Below are 15,317 nucleotides of genomic sequence, written 5' to 3'. Positions count from 1 at the left end.
GAACATGTAAGGTTTATATATATGTATATATATATATATATATATATATATATATATATATATATATATATATATATATATATATATATATATATATATATATATATATATATATATATATATATATATTTATCCTTACCTACTTTGGTAGATTGTACAATACTGGTCACTTTACTCGGTAACGTGCTACCGCTGTTTGAAGTCGTTGGACCTTTCGGTTTAAATGGACACGCAAATAAAAAGTATGTATTTATATGTGACAGGTAATTAAAAGGCAAGTAACATTATTATAGGTTGTACACACCATACGTTACGAAGAATGAGAATTCGTTTTTTGGTGTGTTCGAGATGATCTCAATATACTAAATACGTGGAAGTTGCTCTTAACAGGGGGGTGACTTCATGTCTAACAAAAGTGAATGAGTTTACTCTTTCAGAGCTAACTTTAATCAGACCAGCTTATAGTGATCACCCTGAACACTCTTTAAGATTAATTCCCATTACTTGTGAATAATATATAATAGGCAATATGTTTGCATTAAATGACTGTAGGCCTAACTGTTCGCCTAGGAGCACCAGCACCTTTTCACAACATTTCGGCAATTAAAGTTGACTATGTTGGCCGAACGGTTTTTTGATATTTCGGACCAGCATACAGACGTCACTTAAGATGACCCGATCCATTATTCAAAGGATTAGTTTTAAAGTCTAAGAACAAATAAAGTAACTATACTTTCAATCAGGCAGAAGTTCCATTTTTACCTAACTGTTTTGGTAGATTTCGCTTTACATGGACACGGAAATACTAACATTGTATTTAAGCTTGAATGGCACATAAAGACAAGTAACAATCATAGGGGATGTAGACACCATAATTTCGAGAAATGAGAATTCGTTCTTCGTTCTCTTATCAAAGAATGACTTCATGTCTATTAATGTCTAACAAGAGTGAGCGGTTTCACTCTATCAGAGCTATAACTTTACTCAGGACAGCTTGAAGTGGTCACCCTGAACACTCTTAAAGATTGAATTCTCATTACTTGCTTAAATAACGTGTTTAGGAGATCATTTTGTAATACTTTGTGTGGTGTTATATTAATTCAGGCGATTCTTGGCACCATTCTGATCATGGATGTACAGTTTATATGAACTTGACAATAACTCACCAATGACAGAAAAGTTAACACGCAAATCAAGAGATTCATTGGAAGAAATTTGAAATGTGACTTTGTACGATTGTTGATGTTTGTACTGAACATTCCTGATAACAAGGGATTCATTTTTTAATATGTTCCATGCTTTTGTTACCAGATCCGTCGTTTCCGAAATCGCTGAAAACTTTAACATTAGTTTAGGCCTTACTGAATGCCGACAGAAAAAGTTACAAAGTAAAACTGTACTGCGCTCTATCGTGAAAATCAATTGGTCAAGACCGATTGCTAAAAACATTGGCTAGTTCGTGGTTTACCGCTGGTTTACAGTATATCTAGTACGGTATATCACATTGCATATATTGTGGAAACATATCGAATATCTAACATATAATTTCTTTACATGATACGGGTAAATATTATTTAAGAAATCTAGGTGCAAGTGTTGCTACATTCCTTTTATTTGATTAGTGTTATGATAACGTTTTATGGCTACTTATAACGACATAATTTATAGTCTAAATATGCCTATTTGACCTACAACTTTTCACTTTTTCTTCCGGAGGAGGAACCCAGCCCCAACTTCATCAAACATCATTACTTTAAAAGAAGAGCATTCAATAAACTGCTGCACACTTCCAATTTCGGTATAAGGTCATATTTGATCTTACCTGGTTTGGTAGTTTCCGTTGTGCATGAAGTAGTAAATTGGGGCTCTGTGGTCACATTGCATGAATTATCAGTATCTGCAATTGTGAGTGATGGCGGATAGCGATGAGAATTTACTATTTAACTAACATTAAAAACAGTAAACGTATTTTTTGATTCTCGGTTGTCAAATTATGTGTTATGCTATGCATCATTATAATTTCACATACACTTTAGAAGTAGACACCAAATTATATATATATATATATTTATATATATATATAAATATATGTATATATATATATATGTATAATTATATTGTAAGTAATTAATAACTTGACAATTACTCACCAATAACAATAAAGTTAACACGCAAGTTGACTTCGGATTCATTGACAGAAATTTGAAATGTGACTTGGTACGATTGTTGATGTTTGCACTGTACATTCCTGATAACAAGGGATCCATTTTGTGATATATTGTATTCATTGCTTTTGTAACCAGATCCACTTATATGTCCGTCCTCCATTCTTATAAATGAAAAATCGTAGCCGTCAGTTTCATTAAACCAATATACTTTGTCTATGCCTTGATCGATGTTGCAACTAATGATGCTTTCTTTTCCGAGGTAGCCATGCTGGGGAGATGCGCAATGATTCTCTGCAAACACTAAGATTTGAAATTTTAGATGAGAAATACATTGAAATAGAGTGAGAATACATCGTCAGTGACATCTTGAAATCTCATAATGTACCAATCACAGCTTTAATATAGATTAGGGTTCCAAGTAAGAAGCGAGGAAAACGGCAACGCTTATTGCAGAGCAAGTTAGAAATTCAGTTCTATGAAATTGATGGGCATACACGACATTAACTGCTTTTAAGATGGCATAACAAAATGTGAAATTGCACCCAGGATTGAATGTGAGAGAAATCACGGACAGAAGAGGAGAAACGATTCATGAGATCCGTTTAATCTACTTCTTACCGTTTCCCGCAGCTGCTTAATCTGTTAATAGCTGTTCACATATATCTAAGATATTTCGTTATAAGTCAACGGCTCCGCCCAAGAGAAATGCAGAGAAAATATATGCAGAACGAAGGCCTTTTTTCTTTTCGCCTCCCCTTTTCTATGGTGACAGGAATGCAAACATGTTCGAACTAAAGGACTCACAATGTGACTGGAAATACAGATGTTTGCATAAGAGAAAAGATCCATCGATGAAAGCAACAGGATGTTGGGTATAACCCACTGAGCAGTATAGTACAGTACCGGGGGACAAGCTATTCCATTACAACGCTCTTCCGAATGGCCGGGCTGTGTCCCATAGATGTGCTTTCACTTACAAGAAAGCTTTAACTGGTTGAACATAATGTCATGAGTATATTTCATGTAATTTGTAAGCTCCTTAATATTGATTTATTGTATCAACGGGAACGTGGCTACTCGTGTATTCTCACGCCTTAAATCTAAATAAATTATATTTAAAAAATTGTATTTCTCTTGACTTCAATTGTTCTAGAACAATTACACGTTAGCCACACACTTTCTAATTCTAGACACACAATGTTCAATTTATAGACGCACTTGTTCAAATTAAAGACGCACATGCTCAATGTCTAGACGATATCCGTTGTTTATACTTGGATATTTCTTGGCCGTACTTTGAATTGGCACTACATTAATATTTTTTGTAGGTGTGTTGTTGTTCGACATATCCCATCATTGTAATTCTGTATCGAGTCTATAAGCTCTGATTTGAATTATCACTATAATAATAAGGTATATTGCTAGCGTTTTACATTCTACATGTGATGCAACTCACTTTACAATTGGTTGAACTTAATCAGTTTTTTATCTTAATCACACTAATCTGAGGGAAGAAGAATGAGTAAATCTAATAAAATTAAACACCTTTTCGATGCTGCTGGAGCACATGAAAAAAGTCATGTGTAACTTATGTACAGTGAACTTTTTGTCTGTGAGACCTTTCCTTCAGACTTACCGTGGGATGACTGATTCGAGATAGTAAGTGTAACCACTAAACTCCAGACCAAGTATTTCATAAAGCGTTGATTTCCCATACGGTACCTACAAACAAATTAAAATCCAAAAGTTAAGTAGGGAAACAGAATTAAAATTCCATAGTTATGTTTGTGTGTTGTCAGTGCTGTAGCACTCGTGTCCAGACTCTTCAACAATTAAAATATTAATTAATAAAATTATTAATTTAAATCGATAGGTAATCTTTCAACGTTGCCATGGGAGTGGGGAAGTTATTAAGCCTTGAGGCCCGTGAACTGGCTACATAAAAATCACTGTCACTGCAAGATTGATTTCATGTAGATCATCATGCATTCTCCCGCAACAGTGCCCTAACAGGAGCAGTGTGCTTGTTCGCATAATTCATAATCTACGTAAAGAGAGAGAGTTTTTTCCAATTTTTGAAGCTGCAAAAAAGTAATTTGCTTCCGTATATGCAGTGGCGTAGTTGCAAGCTACTCATGGGTTGGGGATCGGGAAGGCTGATGAAGGAAAGCAGTTGGAACATTGCTCTACAATTTTGTGCCAAAAACTCCTTCTGAATGACTGACCCGATTTCTTTAAACTTAGTATGAAGGTACCACATGATGGAAACTTGTATCTCGCATACCGTCAGAGCGAAAGGCCAAAAGTCCGAGGTCAAATTGAGTGAAGAAAAATGTTTTTGGTAAATATCCAAAGGGAAATACTGATATAATGCATTGACATAAAACCTTCAACCAGGTATAATTGGAAGTCCAAGTACTATCAAACTAAGTGATTGAAAAAGTAACTGAGGTCAAACATCATCGACAGGTGAAAGGTTAGAGAAAAACTAACACTAAACCAAACATTTTTTTGACGAACATCCAAGTCAAACAAAGATTTTGTAAAGTGTCGAACGCCCTTAGTCGATGACTTCTTAAGAATAAAAAAGTAGAACCAGTTCATGCGCGCGTCTTTAATCGTACACTTTCGGCAATTTAATGTCTTTGCAGCGTGTCGGTGTATAACCACTTGGTGCTAAAGATAACTTGCGCGGTTACGCTAGGAGGATTCGTTTGACCTGAATGTTCCTTTCGTGAAACTGATTGCTGTATTTCTAAGGTATTGAGTTTTTCTTTCGTGGTACAGATGAAGAACCGTAAGTGTAGAATGAAACAAGAATTCAGGCAAAATTAAGAAATTCGGATTAGAGGCTAGCGAACTATCCACATTTATATGTAATTACGATGTACCGCAACTGTTGCGCATAAAAAGTATTCCTTTTACAAAAAAAAATACAGTAAGACTTCAAGGTGCCCAACGCGTTCGACGCTGTAACATATCTCTGACGTAGAAAGAATACCTGGGCCCGTTTACGCCCAACTTGGTAGAACAAATCGGATTGAAAGTTTCTATAACATTCGAGAAAGGTTTACGGAAACATCGTTAAACGTTGGGCTATGAGCAGTCGGCCGACGAAAACATAATCGTCACGTCCCAGGTCTGTTAGACAGCAACGTAATGACATGTCGCATGTATGTAACATGCCAAATGTCCCAACAGTACACACATGTAAACATGTCAAACTGAAACAACATAATAACTTAAACTTAACATGTGTCTAAATGTCTTCGGGGAGTGTAGATCCAACATTACCCTAGACAAAACATTACATAGTTGGTGATATCAAATCTTAGCTAGCTGGTGGCAAAAGTGACATGAAAGTTTATATAGTATTTATCTTGGGAAAGTTATCTTTATTTTTTTATTGCCTAATTTATTAATCCTTTATTTACAAAAAACAACAAAAAACAACTTAGTTAATTAGATTGGTTCCTGCAAACTTTAAGTCACACTTTGATTTAGGTCTAGTTAAAATGTGGAGTGTTGGTTTGTAATACCAGATCTGTATGTACAATATTGTGATGCAAGAGAGAAGTTTGAAAATATGAGGAAATTGGTCCCTATGAGTAAATAAAAAAGTGCATGGCTTTCTTGTCGTGAAGGCACAATAAAATAGTCTGTAATAGTTAAAAGGAGACTGATTGCTTTCCCTTTACAAGTAGTAACATAATTGACGGTTTCAAGTGTTCCTTTATTAATTCATTCAACCGTTTTCTTTATATATTTATTTATTTATTATATATTTCACATTAAATGTATTTTGTTTAACTTATATTTTATCTTATTTTACATGATATTCACTCGATATTGAGGTCATAGTCAGGATACGTAGACCAGTATCGTATATAACTGTGCAAGTGCAGTCAATCTTGCATTATGTTTTAGTGCAAACTCTACTAACAATGGATAACTGATGTGTCAATATAAAGCTATGTAGACCTAGGTTTGCTTAGCTAATTCCTTTGACAGTACCATCAAATTTAAATTACACTTTACCATACGTCTCATAGGTAGAATATGTATTAATTAGCTACAGCAAAGCAAAGTTTCTGCATTGGTTGTTTCCTTATCAGTGCATATGTCCAATGTCATCGGATGGAACATTGATGTTCCACTTCAATTAAACCAAACATAAATATGCTCCTTTAAATTTTCTTTTGATGATATTGAATAAACCTTCAACAATTACATACTGGTCCTGGAACTGTCTGTAAAGAGGAATATATGTGCTTCCTTGCACATTGCACAAAACCATTGATATTTAATCACAGCTGATACTCCTAGCTGGAACTGCAACTATTGTTCATGCCCGACAACTGTGCATCTGTAATTACTACTTTTTGTGCCGTAACACGGTAACATATGTTACAGGTGACACTGTAACAACTGCAAAGCTGTTAACTTGTTCCAATGTAAGACAGAGAACTGCGCGAAGGACAAGGAGTCTATGAAGATGACAATGACTATGAGATGAATTAAAGGATGTACGGTTCCGCTGGATTCCAGTTCACACCTCTCTTTATATTACGCCATTTCGTCGTCGAGAGCCAAGAAATGCCATGTTCGGGCATATCAATATGCCTACTTATAGCATAAAACGACTAAATACGACTTATTTTGAATCGTATTACTTAACTCACACTAAATGTTGCTACCGCAACTACTGTTCATGTCCCACAACCGTGCATCAGTAATTGCTACTTTGTGTTCGTAACACGGTAACATATGTTACAGGACATGAACAGTAGTTACTGTATAAGCTATGAGTTTCGGGTGTTAATCACCATCGTAACTCCCCCACAAAACATAACCTCCAATATACTACATTAGAGGAATCTAACTTGTATTTTGGTTGTCTCTGGTTAAAGAGGGGCGGTGTGGTGGAGGGGTTATCTTATTCAATGAACAAATGTGATACTTTAGCAGCAGATTGTATTCGTACATCTACATTGGCTAATATAGTATCTAACTATATTTTCATTTTTACTCTAGGAGAGCATCACTTTGGAACATTTCCTAGCAAGCATAAACATTCATCCTGCACAGCCGTGCGTCTTGTCATAGGAGGGACACGGATCTCTCCACAACAACCTTTCGCGATAATTTAACAGAAGACGTTAAGTCAAACACCCCTCCTGAAAGCCCTTGGCGTTTGATTCAAGGCATTATATATCTTTAACCTTGGATGATCAAAATCAGTGCATTGGTCTATGGGAATTCTTACAAAGTATTGTATATGAAATGCCTGACAAATGCACAAGAATAAAGGTGTTTAGAAGTGAGGTCACTGATGTGAAAACCGAATGACTTGTAAATATCTTTTGTTAACTTTAGTTGAATTTAGTCAAGGTCAGTTACACCTCATTGAACTTAAATTGAATGAGGTGTAACTGAACTTGACTTGTTCGTCGCCGTAGTCCAGACGACAAAACAATAATCAATATGGGGTACAATTAGAGCGTTGCACAGAGTACTATGTGTATGCTGCTCAACACACCAACGACGTCTTTGAGAATACCCAGTACTGTGATATTTTTGACTAGGTCTAGGCTCGTCGTTGCATTGGCTATGCAATTTTGTACTGTCAGGACCTTGGCTAGGCTAACGTTATTATCCACACAATCGAAGAAATATAGGATGTAAGTTGTCACGCACACATAACGTGGGCTGGCTTATACTTGTATTAAAGAATAATACAGTAGTCTAAAATCCAAGTGATATTATACCACAACAACTATGCATAAACCCGATTGCCAATACATTGGCTACCTTTAGCGTGTGTCTTTATCGTGTCAGTTATTGAACAACACTAATACTATTTAAAAAAAAGCTCTTGTGCATGACAGCAGCACAGTTCAACTTCGGTAGGCTTACCAATAGTATGACACGGAACGAATCATGGTAGGCTGACGGGAGGTATTTTTCTCTCAATATGCCGGTATATTTGAGGTTTAATGTCTCTTCCTGGCAATCCAGTCTTCTTCAGCAAAGTTCTTCTGTATTGTCAAAGTCTGGTCACAAATAATAAAACAAGATACTGTTGTACGGTTCGATCATGTTATGCCTTTATCCAGGGCTTCTCTTGATCATATTTGTCTGGTTGACAAGCGACGTGTTTTGTTAATCGTAATAATAATGGTTGGATAATAGCTTATGGTACTAGATACACTGTCCAAAAAATATGTTATCAAATAGTGGGTTCAACTAGGCTGCCACCATTTTGTGGTGTAATCTCAGATTTCCCATACTAGGTAATATGGAGGTATTCCTCTTATGAAGGAAAATTCACATTTCCCTTAAAGAAAGGGAAACATTTCACCATCTTTAGAGGTAACTTTAGGTTACCCCAAAAAGTGGTGGCAACAGAAGTTGCATCCGTCAAAGCAGGGTAAACTCTACCTTACCCTATAGTGAGGGAAACTTCAGATTTCCCAGCTATTAATTCCATCAAAATAAAGGAATTTATTTTCCTTCTATTGTTTGAAAACCGTAGTTTATTGCCAACAACTGTTCAAACACAACTTCATGAATTTTAAATACAAAATGCTGACATAAATCTGAGCGTGGAGCCAGGAATTGGATGGAACGATATATTTTATTCACAGTGAAATATATTCTTAATTGCACGGGTAAAATTCCTTAACATAATAAGACTTAAAAATGGCGTGTGGGGGGGGGGGGGGGCATGAGCTAATAGCTCACTATTTTGCCCCCAAATGTTAGTTGACCATAGCTGTACTCTAAAAGACGAATTTAATAATAGACCTACACATCTTAATAATTGGGTGGGGCTCAACCATCCATGCTTCTGGGATGAGACTGAGGCTCGCATAAAAGTTCAGGGGGATAAAACATTTCTTTTTCTTAAACAGTTGCAAAGAAAACACACTTTTTCATGTAGGTACCCTCCATTGAAAAACGAACAAAACAAATTGCAATAAGGGTGGGGTAACCCACCATGCTAATATGTAAACATTTTTAACCCCTAAATTGCAGAGATAAAATGCACGGGGACAAACTAAACATAAAAAGACATTAACAAATGGGGGGGGGGGTAATCAAACTAACATGTAAACAATTTTAAACCCCTAAATTGCAGAGATAAAATGCATGGGGACAACCTAAACATAACAAGACATTGACAAATGGGGGGGGGGGATACTAAAAATAACATGTAAGCAATCTTTAACACCTAAATTGCAGAGATACAATGCATGGAGACAGCCTAAACATAACAAGGCATTAAACAATAATGAAATTGTAATAAGGGAAGGGAGCCCACCATGCTTCACCGTGCTTCAATAATACTGAATAATATAACAAGCATGTTAAATAATGTGTAAAAGTAAGTTGGATCCTAGCAGGATCTTCTTCAGAGGCTGAATGACAAATACAGTAACAGAATGGACAAAAACACGCACAGAAAACAGACAGATTATTGAGCACGGTGAACACAATGAGATAGATGAAAGGGGATTATATGTAGACAATGGATGGTGAGAAGAAAGCAACAGGGAAAGAGGAGAGGTAGGAGATAAACAGTGGAGGGACAAAGAGAAGATTAAAGGGACAGGGTAGGGAATAAACTGGAGAGGGACAAAGACAGAAGAAAAAAGGAGGGGAAGAGAGCTGTGGGAGGAAGTGTGAAAGGGGGGGGGGGAGGGAACAAGGGGAGGAGGAGTGGGGGACAGAAGAAAAGTTAGTCATGTCCTTCCTGAATGTTCAGCCCATGAGGTTGAATGGTGCGAAGGCGTTGCATCCCGAGCCTTTCTCTGCTGATTCGTACTAGGTCAGGGCGGCTACCTAAGGATTCAATCCCCTGTAGGGACATGTCGTTAATGGTATGGTTGGGAAGGTTAATAATGTTCTCCAACTGGGGTCTCAGTCTTTAGGGTGTTGACTGTGGATCTGTGACCATAGAATCGCTTCTTGACGGTGGTTTTGGTTACCATACTGGATGCCGCAAACTCTACAAGAGATCAGATAGATGACATTGGTGGTAGTGCAAGTGATGTGACCCTTAGTCTTGTGTGTTAGTTGCATGCTGTAGCTGGTGATGGAATTGGATTCAACAATGTGGTGGCTGCAGACGATGCATCTCGAAGTACGATCACATTTGAAAGTACCATGCTGAATGGGTATAGGGTTGGAAGTTAGAGGTGGAACAGCAGCACGCACAAGAAGGTCTCGTAGGTTGCGTGGTCGTCTGTAGGCGATGATGGGTTTTTCAGGGACGGCTCGTTGGAGTCTATCTGAAGTGAGGAGAATGTTGTAGCTGTTAGAGGTGATTTTCTGAAGAGGAGGAAGATTTGGGTGGAAAGTAACAACCAGGGGCAGCTTGTTGTCACAATCTCGTCCCTTTTTGTCCTTCACTGCCAAAGTAGATGATCTGGAAAGGGAGCGGGCTCTCTGAATGGCTTCACACACCCTTCTGGTACTATGGCCCCTGTCAGTAAGGTGTTTTCCCAAAGCATCTGTATGGCGAATGAAAGAGGAATTGTTAGAGCAAATGCAACGAAGACGAAGTGCTTGACTGTAGGCAATTCCAGACTTGCAGTGACGGGGATGGCAGCTTGAAGAATGGAGATACTGGTGTGTGTCTGTGGGCTAGGTGTATAAGACTGTAGAGAGAGAACCGTGTTCCTTGCGAACAGTCACATCTAGAAAGTTAACCTGTTGGTGAGAGTTATCAGAGGTGAATTTGATGGTGCTGTGGAAAGAATTGATGTGATTGATGAAGGTGAGCAGGCTATCCTCATCCCTGGTACAAACGAAGAAGATGTCATCAATGTAGCGCCACCAGATAAGGGGACGGCAGGAAGCTTTACTGAGCATGCGTTCTTCAAGGCTAGACATAAACAGGCATGCATAGGAAGGAGCCATCCTGGTTCCCATGGCAGTCTGGTGTCTTTGAAGGTAATGCTTGTCCATGAACGTGAAGTTGTTTTTGGTGAGAACCTGTTGCATGAGAACTTTGATGTCAGAGATGGGTGGACAAGGGTGTACCTTCTTAGACAGGGCTGCACACGTGGCTGCGATACCTTCAGCATGAGGGATGTTAGTGTAAAGAGAAGTGACGTCGAAAGTACCGATGATGGCTGTACTGGGGATTTGGTTCTTGATATCTTCAAGTTTCCTGAGGAAATCTGGAGTGTCATGGATATAAGAATTAATCTGAGGAACAAGAGGTTTGATGAAGTGGTCAACAAACAAGGATATCTTCTCGGTGGGGGATCCATTGCCTGAGATGATAGGCCTACCAGGTTACCAGGCTTGTGAATTTTGGGCAGGAGATAAAACCTGGCTGCCTTACAGTCTGTGGGAGAAAGGAAAGAAACAGCCTTCTTAGAGATCTGGTTCCGCTGGTACATATCAGTGATGGTTTGTTTTATCTGCTGGGAGAAAATAACTGTGGGATCAGAATCAAGAAGAGTGTAAATATCACTGTTGGAGAGATGACACATGGCTTCCTTGATGTAATCCTGTCGATCCTGGATGACAACTGTAGAACCTTTGTCGGCTGGCTTAATGATAATGTCACTGCGAGACACAAGTGAGGAGAGTGCTGTACGCTCATCTCTTGGAAGGTTGTCATGTGTTCTGCGGAGAGGAGAGTTTGACTGGTTAGTCTCAGAGCTGACGACCTGTGTGTAGGCTTCTATAACAGGGACTCTGTTCTTAGGAGGCATCCAAGAACTTTTCTTGCAGAAGGGTTCCCGTTCAGTTGGAGGATCATCTAGGAAAACTCACGAAGGCGAATTCTGCGAAAGAAATGAGTAAGATCTTGGCTCAGTTCCGCTTGGTCAAATGACGGAGGAGTAGGACAGAAGTTGAGTCCTTTGGAGAGAAGCCTAAGGTCTGCACTGGTAAGAGTGGAAGAAGATAAGTTAACAACTGCAGTTGAGGATGGTGGTTCAGACTCAGGTGGAGTCTGAGGTCTTCTAAAAACGGTTGTAAGCGGTACGTTTGCGTCTTTTCTGAAGGTCAGTCATTTTCATATTTCTTCTTTCTGTGAGTTCAATGTTCTGCTGAGACAAACACAAGATAATGTTGTTAGTGTACTGAGTCCATTCGTCATCGGTGCGGCATGACTGTAATTCAAGCTTCAGCCTCAGGATATCATCGTTGAGGCTATCTAAAGACGATTGGCAGTGTTTGGTGAGGATGCCGATGAGACGGATAGAGGTGCTGTGTAAGACTCGGTTCCACTCTCTCTGGAGTCCTGGAGGGAGTGTTCCTAGTGCTGGTTGGTGTGTAACCTGTAGACCTGAGGGAATAATGCGGGAGAGAGTAGAACCTGTAGTTAGAAAGATGGAAAGAATAGCGCTGAGATTTCTGCATCAATTTTCTGAGCTTCTGAAACAAAAGAAAATGGTGAGACATGGTGAAAGCAGCGGGATGAGCAAATGATAAACATGAAATGAAAAACTGAAACACAAGAATACAAATACAAGTACAAATACAAAGTACAAAGTAGATAAGGAGGATCACCCGAAGGGATACAGTAACAGAGCAGCTTACAACATGTAAAATAAATTGTAAAAGTATAACCAACATCTGAGAATGGTGTTAAGTAAACAAATAGAGCAGGCCACTATCAATGCTGGATTTTTGGTACGTCCTCATAGGTAAATAAATTTGTCGTTTCACTTTCTCATTTTTGTCAAGTAGGGAAATAGCATTGCTTTTTGCCTTTCAGTCACTGGTGACAATCATTAACCCAACACTGTCTTACCATTACTGTTTGTAAGGACTTTTGACAGAATCAACTGCAAGTAACTATATCATAACCATTAAAGATTTAGCTGATAAAGTTAAATAAATACTGAACAGTAATACTATTAAATGGAAACGTTTCTGTTAGCATAATACCATCATATGAAAATAGTGGTATGTGTAAAACAAATACTGTGGGCTCCTATAACCAATACTGGATACATGGTATGTCCTCGATAGGATAGTAAATGTTACTTTCTTATTTTATCAACAAAGGAAATAATCTTTCGTTGTGTTTTCTGTCTGTCAGTTATACTCATAAGGAATTTGTGGATGAAAGTGTATGTGTCTTTGACTCCTTCAGGGGATTCTAGGTTACAAGCATAATAAACCCCAAAGAGGCAACTACAGCCCTTACTACCGAATGAATATCCATGAGGATTTGCTGTTCTTCAATTATATAAAAGGTTTTGGGACTTGTTACTGGACAGATATTTCAAACAGATATTTCACCTGCCTAATCCCTTTTAGGAACATTGAGTTGTAAAATGCCATATTATTGTTAACTTTAATAAACGAATTGTTCCAAATTATTTGTTCACCATAGTTGGAATTAGGCTTAATAAAAGAGTGCAATGACCATGCATGAGAGACATCATAAAATAAATGCATTTCTAATATGAACGTCGTTTGTTTTATAATTACATTTAAACAGTAGGGATTTCAGTACTTTTTCAAATGAAAATCGAAAAACAGTTTCCAGTAGTTATCGCTACTTTCATTATATCTGTTCACCCAGGTACACTTAAGACTTTGAAAAAAATTATTAGTATGTGTGACTTTTAGTCCACCTGAACTGATAGTACCAATCATAGAGGAACGGTGAATTGTTTTCAGGTTTCCCACTCCAAATGAAACGACATATAGGCATCAAGTTCTGGTATAAACTCGTGTGGGGGATTTGGAAGAATTTGGAAGGATAAACCAACTGTGAAAGCCCGAGGGCTTTAACAATGGTAATTTTTCCAATTGGAGCAAGGTCCCTCTGTGACCAGACACCCAGTAAACGTTTGAGCCTCAAAAGCTTAGAAGGAAAATTCAAAGTAAAGGGGTCTGATCTGTTATTGGTAAAAGAGACGCCTAATAAAGCAACAGGACCGTTAGACCAGTTCAACCCAAATATGTTACAGAACCATGGCTCCTATAATACAAGACAATATTTTTGAAGCCTACTTTTTTATATTCCTGTTCTATGGGATAGACTCTATATGCATCTGTAATAGAAAGAGATAACAGGATGTTTAATTGCTGAGAAATGAGACCCCAAAAGTCAAGAAAATGCCAACATGCCACGGTGGCGACAAATTGCGGAATTTCAAAGTGTGATAAATCGGTTAATTGTAAAGCAATGCCACTGAAAGTTTCAGAATATGCTTATTCCATAGTGTTCTGATCATACAATAAATTTGGGAATTTTGAAGAGGGTGCAGCAACAACCATTTGTCATTTGACACGGAATGACCCCAACGTTACAGCATCCTCCCAATTTTGTATCACAAGGTTCCAGTTAGTTTTTCCTCTCTTTGTCTGGAAATAAATACAAGAGACAACAATTATGAATGTAGTGACATGTGAGTAAGCAATATTTAAAAATGTTCTGCCCCCTGGAAATAAGCTACAAAGATATCTTACATTATGGATACCAAAAAAGGCTTATGGAAAAGATTTGGAAGACCAGATAACTCTAGGTAATTTTATGTTAACGATATTGCTAGGATTATTTGTGCGCTAACGGATTTCTACAGAATCACTATGATGTAAGCATAATACGTAAACACTTTTCTGACCTTCCCTCCACCAAACTCAACTTTCTAGTCTGAACACCAATGGTGTAGTTGCTCATATGCTAAGTGATCTTTGATCTACAAAACCTGAACCTCTGAGCACACATTACCGAAACGACTTAATGAACAATACCCATGGATCATGGTACAAATGTATGGAGAGAAGAAGCATTTTGCATTATGTTAGATTAAAATCTGAAAGATTTCGTTCAAGAATCCCCTGACCCTCTGAAAAAAGTGTAAAGTTTCATCACATTTTCTACAGTGTACCTATGATGATATATCTAGACTTAACAGTCCTATATAACTAAAAGACGTTAAGTATTTAAGTACATTACATTAAATAGCTACAACAATCACAAGAAAAGGAAATCGGACAGATTTAAAGAACTTACCAAGTTAAAGGCTCTGAAATGCAAGTGTAGTCATCAATGATCAATGTATGGCTCGCAAGTTGTTCCTTCTACCCCACACATTATAGATTTATCAAAACACATGATTGACACACCACAAAGAGCAAATGAGATCCTTTTTTGTTGTTGCTATC

At 37.8% G+C, this 15,317-nt stretch overlaps 1 long non-coding RNA gene across 1 annotated transcript; it reads right to left on the bottom strand.

Moving 5' to 3' along the window:
* Positions 1 to 691: 691 nt before the first annotated feature.
* LOC139973277 (uncharacterized) lies at positions 692 to 8,611 on the bottom strand. Its single transcript, XR_011795178.1, has 4 exons — positions 8,085 to 8,611; positions 3,805 to 3,890; positions 2,151 to 2,468; positions 692 to 1,897 (listed from the first exon to the last, which is right to left on the bottom strand). It is a non-coding gene; the product is annotated as an uncharacterized lncRNA (long non-coding RNA).
* Positions 8,612 to 15,317: the final 6,706 nt, after the last annotated feature.

Source organism: Apostichopus japonicus, chromosome 9 (genome assembly GCF_037975245.1).
Source record: "Apostichopus japonicus isolate 1M-3 chromosome 9, ASM3797524v1, whole genome shotgun sequence".
Lineage (NCBI taxonomy): Eukaryota > Metazoa > Echinodermata > Holothuroidea > Aspidochirotida > Stichopodidae > Apostichopus > Apostichopus japonicus.
This window is presented reverse-complemented; position numbering and strand designations above follow the sequence as displayed.